This window comes from Bubalus bubalis, chromosome X (assembly GCF_019923935.1).
Source record: "Bubalus bubalis isolate 160015118507 breed Murrah chromosome X, NDDB_SH_1, whole genome shotgun sequence".
Classification (NCBI taxonomy): Eukaryota; Metazoa; Chordata; class Mammalia; order Artiodactyla; family Bovidae; genus Bubalus; species Bubalus bubalis.
In genome coordinates, this window is record NC_059181.1 from 130,550,221 (window position 1) to 130,556,220 (window position 6,000).

At 41.4% G+C, this 6,000-nt stretch overlaps 1 long non-coding RNA gene across 1 annotated transcript in view; it reads right to left on the bottom strand.

The window, feature by feature from the left end:
- LOC123465409 overlaps positions 1-5,193 on the bottom strand; it is a 177,320-nt gene extending 172,127 nt beyond the window's left edge. The window contains exon 1 of the long non-coding RNA XR_006640648.1: positions 4,862-5,193. This is a non-coding gene — a long non-coding RNA (uncharacterized LOC123465409). The remainder of the gene's footprint in view (positions 1-4,861) is intronic.
- Positions 5,194-6,000: the final 807 nt, after the last annotated feature.

Here is a 6,000-nt window from a genome sequence, read left to right on the forward strand (position 1 = left end):
CTTCATTAATTAGGATGTAATTGTAAAGTCACCATAGTTATCTAACAAATGTGTTAATTAGACCCTCTCTAAATTACAGTGATTACATTTACTTCCTTTGGTGACATGTTCTTAGATGTAAATGGACTCTGACACCCATGCCTGGCTCTCTTTGTGAAAGAGTATACAAACGCAGCTACTTTCACATTCTTTCTGCCCCACTCCATGTGGACACAAACCTCCTTGGGGTGGGCACTAGGATTTACTGAAACTGTGAAATGAAAGGGCTCATGGCTTAGGACTCATAAAATACCCTGTCAGCCAATGTAACCCTAACAAATAGCATTCTAAGCCTCTTTATTTTCTGACAAGGAAGCATAGCCACTAAATAACCCCTTCCCATTCACTCGGAAGTACAGGGCAATAGGATGGCCAGGTGTATAAATAAGCTTGTCTTTGACTGAGAACACCTCACTGTGCAAGCCTGCTTCCTCTGCCCCAACTCGCTGTCTCTAAAATGTTGCATAATCTCATACTATCCTTGGTCACCCACTGTGAGCCTTTCTTTCACAATTACCCGGTGTCCCAAGCCATTCCTTCTCTTTCCTGTTGTCTCAAAGGGCTAGTCTGATGGGCAATACCAATTATCACTCCATTGCCACAACATATTTCTCCTTTCCTAGGGTCTTCTGTGTCTTAACTCAAAGGAATGATGCTAATTACAGTAATCACATGTGCTTATGGTAAACACAACCACAACTCAGGAAGCTGCCTGCTTGTTATATGCAAAAATTACTACGGGGCTCTCTCATTTTCTCTGCACCCCTGAAGAGACTTTCTTTTTTCATTTCTCTACCTTCTTTGGTTATAAAATGATGTTCATGAGTTCCAACCCAAAGTTGAGAAGCAGTTATTAGGGAATAGCTGGAAGAGTTCTCAGAGACCATCTGAACTAGAAATGGCATACTTTGTTCTATTAATACTGGCTGGCTGTTGAATAAGTGTGAGAATTCTGAGGTGCCTCATGGGTTCAATGGTAAAGAATATCATAATTTATAAGCATTCTCTACCACTGGTGTGAAAACGGGACACGGCAGCCTGTGTGTCAGGTGTTTTGTGTATCTTTGCATTTTATACCAGAAGTATCTCAACAAACCTGCCATGTTTCTCCATGATGAGGCATGACATGAGGAGATTTGAACACTTTGTAACAGAGATAGGTGGTACCTACAGATGAGTCGGAAGTTACTTTTCTCTTCTCCTCAAAATTGTGTTTCCAAGCACTTCAGAATTTCTAACAGTATCTCTAGTTGGGCAATTGTTACACCTCGGCAGTTTTGAAACAGCAGCCAAAACCTATATTCATGGAATTGCCATCATTAAAATCACTTTTCCCATGAAGGCAGTGAAGATCTTACAACCAAATGTAACTATGGTTCACACACAGCAGAACACAGAAAGTTCTCTTCAGCCACCACCATTGACATTGGTGGTAGTATCAGGTTAGCTTCTATCATCTACTGCAAGGCAAGACCAGGCCATAGAGAGGGCAGGGTATTTTGCTGTAGAATAAAAATAAAATAGAAAGGTTCTAGTTTGGGCACAGCCCAGGAAATAAAGAAGCTAGGATGGAAGAGCTGGCTTGAGAGTTCCAGGCATCAGAGACACTGACACAAAGATGGAAAGTCAGACATCCCAATGTCAAGTATTTTCTCCTCTACAGGTTGACTGTTTTGAAATAGATAACACTCTGTACTACATGTGTATGAGAGACAGACTCTATCCATATAGGTAAAACAGTCCTAAAAGCAAGCATGAGTGGCCAAACCACAATACACTTTATTTTTTTTTTTTTTTTTAATTTTATTTTATTTTTAAACTTTACATAACTGTATTAGATTTGCCAAATATCAAAATGAATCCGCCACAGGTTTACATGTGTTCCCCATCCTGAACTCTCCTCCCTCCTCCCTCCCCATTCCATCCCTCTGGGTCGTCCCAGTGCACCAGCCCCAAGCATCCAGTATCGTGCATCGAACCTGGACTGGCAACTCATTTCATACATGATATTTTACATGTTTCAATGCCATTCTCCCAAATCTTCCCACCCTCTCCCTCTCCCACAGAGTCCATAAGACTGTTCTATACATCAGTGTCTCTTTTGCTGTCTCGTACACAGGGTTATTGTTACCATCTTTCTAAATTCCATATATATGCGTTAGTATACTGTATTGGTGTTTTCTTTCTGGCTTACTTCACTCTGTATAATAGGCTCCAGTTTCATCCACCTCATTAGAACTGATTCAAATGTATACAGATGGCTAACAAACACATGAAAAGATGCTCAGCATCACTCATTATCAGAGAAATGCAAATCAAAACCACTATGAGGTACCATTTCACGCCAGTCAGAATGGCTGCAATCCAAAAGTCTACAAGTAATAAATGCTGGAGAGGGTGTGGAGAAAAGGGAACCCTCTTACACTGTTGGTGGGAATGCAAACTAGTACAGCCACTATGGAGAACAGTGTGGAGATTCCTTAAAAAACTGGAAATAGACATGCCTTATGATCCAGCAATCCCACTGCTGGGCATACACACTGAAAAAACCAGAAGGGAAAGAGACACGAGTACCCCAATGTTCATCGCAGCACTGTTTATAATAGCCAGGACATGGAAGCAACCTAGATGTCCATCAGCAGATGAATGGATAAGAAAGCTGTGGTACATATACACAATACACTTTAAAGAGTGACTATAATTAAGAACTTACAGATGGTAAGAAAGAAATGAATACGAACTGACAGAAAAAGATGAAAGTAAACCCTTTCACTAGGCAAATAGTCCCACTTTCACTACCTTTTCTTTCTTCTGGCTGCCACACCTAGAACTTCATTCCCAATAAATTTCTCCTAGGTTACACTCCTTCCAATGAATAAATATCTGTTCAGTATTCACTGTTTCTTAAAAACAATTCATGTATACTGAGATGCAAGTAATTGACGGTGGCCTAGTAATACGTGGCTTAAGCCAATGTTCCACCCAAACTGGACAAGTCTAAAGAGAAGGCAACTAGAAACAAAAGTCAACAAGAATTTCAAAATGAGGGGCGAACCTAGTAGCCAGATAGCAGAGATTAAAAATAAAGAGAACTGTGAATAAGAAACTGAAAGCCAAGTTCATAAAGGGCAAAAGCAAAGCTCTTCAGTAAAGATAAGTGTCCCTGGGGGTCTGATGATAACCAGATCACCTGGAGAAAACTCTCCACACAGTGAAACCACAGAGACACAAAGGTGAAAAATTAACCACAAGCATTTAGGTGGTGGTGGCAGACGGAGACAGAAAAATGGGCAGGTAATAAGTGGTGATGTCTTTCACCTAGGTACAGAATCTCCATGGAAAAAAGCCTCAATCTCTAAGGACCTTCTTCAGTCCTTTCTCTCCTTCCTCATGACTGCTTTACAGAGTTAAAGTAAGTCTTTTAGAAGCCCTATGTACTAGAAAGATTATGCTGCTTTCTCTTCCATGCAAGTCCAAATAAAAAGTACTATATCATTAAATAAGCAGAAGTAAGGCCAACAAAGTTCTGATTGTCATGATGACTAATTCAATGCTTTTTAAAAAACATCAAATATTAAAATTTTCCTTAAAAATATTTTTGGTGTCATATGAATGTACTTAGTTGCCTTATAAGGTAACTGAGGCCTCCTCATCTCTATTTCTTGTCAGTTATCTACCCCCTTATTTCTCCTCTCCTACAGGAGCATGAAACAGCTTCTGGATGCCATGGGCTCTGTTTTCCCCACGTGGGAGGGATGGGGGGAGGAGAGGGAGAAGGGAGAGGGTTGAAAAAGTAGGAAGTGTTCAAGCCTAACAGAGCCGCTCCGTATTACACAGTATTAGCTACAGCTTCTCCCATACTCATTTGTGTGGTCAATCTAGTTCAAAATATGTGGCAGCTGTGTCTCTGGAGTACAGCTTTCAGGGGTTAAGAATGCTTCAAGGGAGGTCACAAGCATGTTAACCACGGTTAGCAGCCATGCTGAGAAGATCATCAAGCAGAAGGCAGACTACCCCCACCTCCATAAATAAAAACAAACAAACAGCCAAATTCAGCATCTGGGCTACGCTCTCTGAAGCTAGGCAAGCCTGGGTTCATGTTTCTAGGGCGATGGTACCAAGGGCAGTAGCACATATCCAGGTGCCTTTTCTTTTCGCTATAATTAAACTGGAAATGTGCTTTTAAAAACTAAGATTATAAGTAATTTCTAGGGCTCGTAGTAGACTGAGTTTTTATTCTGCTCTAGTTACCCTATACTAAAATATTGGTTAGGAACATGGGGTTTGGAATCAGCCAGACTTTGGTTTAGAAAACATGGGTAAATTATTTTAAATTCTTGTATCTCAATTCCTTTATCTTTTCTAGGAGCTTAACCTCTTCTAGCATGTGCCTTCTTAGTACAGTAGGCCCTTGAACAACATGGGTTTACAACATGAGTTCATGTATATGTGGGATTTTTTTCAGTAAATGCTATAGAACTATGTGATCTGGTGTTGGTTGAATCAGTGGTGCGAAACCACAGATATGGAAGAACCTCATATACAAAGGGATTACAAGTGATACACAGATTTTCCACTATACAGAGAGCTGGTGCCCCTGATGCCTGTGTTGTTTGTTCAAGGCTGAACTGTAGTTTCTATCGTCTTGTACCTAACCAGTTGATCAAACCAGAAACCCAGGAGTACTAGTCAACTCAGGCTGCCCTAACAAAATATTGATACTACAGGCTGGCTGACTTAGATATTTATATCTCACAGTTCTGGAGGCTAGAAGCCTGCGATCAAGGTGCCAGCAGCATTGGTTTCTCCTGAAGCCACTTACCCTGTCTTGCAGAGGCCACCTCTCTCTGTGTCCTTGCCTGCTTGCCCTCTGTGTTCACACATCCATCGTAGTGCTAACTTTTCTTATAATGAGACCAGTCCTATTGGATCAGGACCCCACCTTTATGACTTCAATTAACCTTAATTAACTCCTTAAAGTGGCCTTACCTTCAAATATGGTCAGTTTGGGGTTTAGGGCTTAAACCTATGGATTTGGGGGACACGGTACAGCTCATAACAGAGTAATTACTGACATTTAGTCCACAAATTTAATATATCACCAAATTTTATCCTTTGAAACCAATTAAATTTCCCCCAAGTAAATAAAATTCCAAAGGCAATGGCAACCCACTCCAGTACTCTTGCCTGGAAAATCCCATGGACGGAGGAGCCTAGTAGGCTGCAGTCCATGGAGTCGCTAAGAGTCAGGCACGACTGAGCGACTTCACTTTCACTTTTCATTTTCATGCATTGGAGAAGGAAATGGCAACCCACTCCAGTGTTCTTGCCTGGAGACTCCCAGGGACGGGGGAGCCTGGTGGGCTGCCGTCTATGGGGTCGCACAGAGTCGGACACGACTGAAGCGACTTAGCAGCAGCAGCAGCAGCAGCAAATCAAATTCACTCCACATCTACCACAACCAGTTGGTCTAAGCTGTCATGTTCACCCCTTACCTGATTGAATATAATCATCTCCTAAGTGGTCTCCATGCAACCACTCTTTCTCCTCTAATATATCTAGCAATCAGCCAGAGTGATTGCTTGTGTGTTTTTAAGCTTGTGTTTTGCACAGCTGATCCTCCCTTTTAAAATATTTCACTGGCATTTCATGGCCCCAAATCCTTAACACACTTGACACATGACCTGGCCCTTTCTTAACTTTCCAACCTCAACGTACACCATGCTCATGCTTATGCTTTCTGTTCCCACCACACTGGCCTACTTTCATTTATTCCACAAATTTAATATATTAAATTAGTTTTCCAGAAGCCCCAAGCACCCTCCCCTACAATGTTTTCCACATGCTGGTGCCCACTCTCACTCCCTCAATGTAGTCTTCCTTGATCTTTATGACTAGGACAATTCCTATAATTAAACATTCTTGTAGCCATTTTGAAGACTTGTCACAGTTGCTATTTTA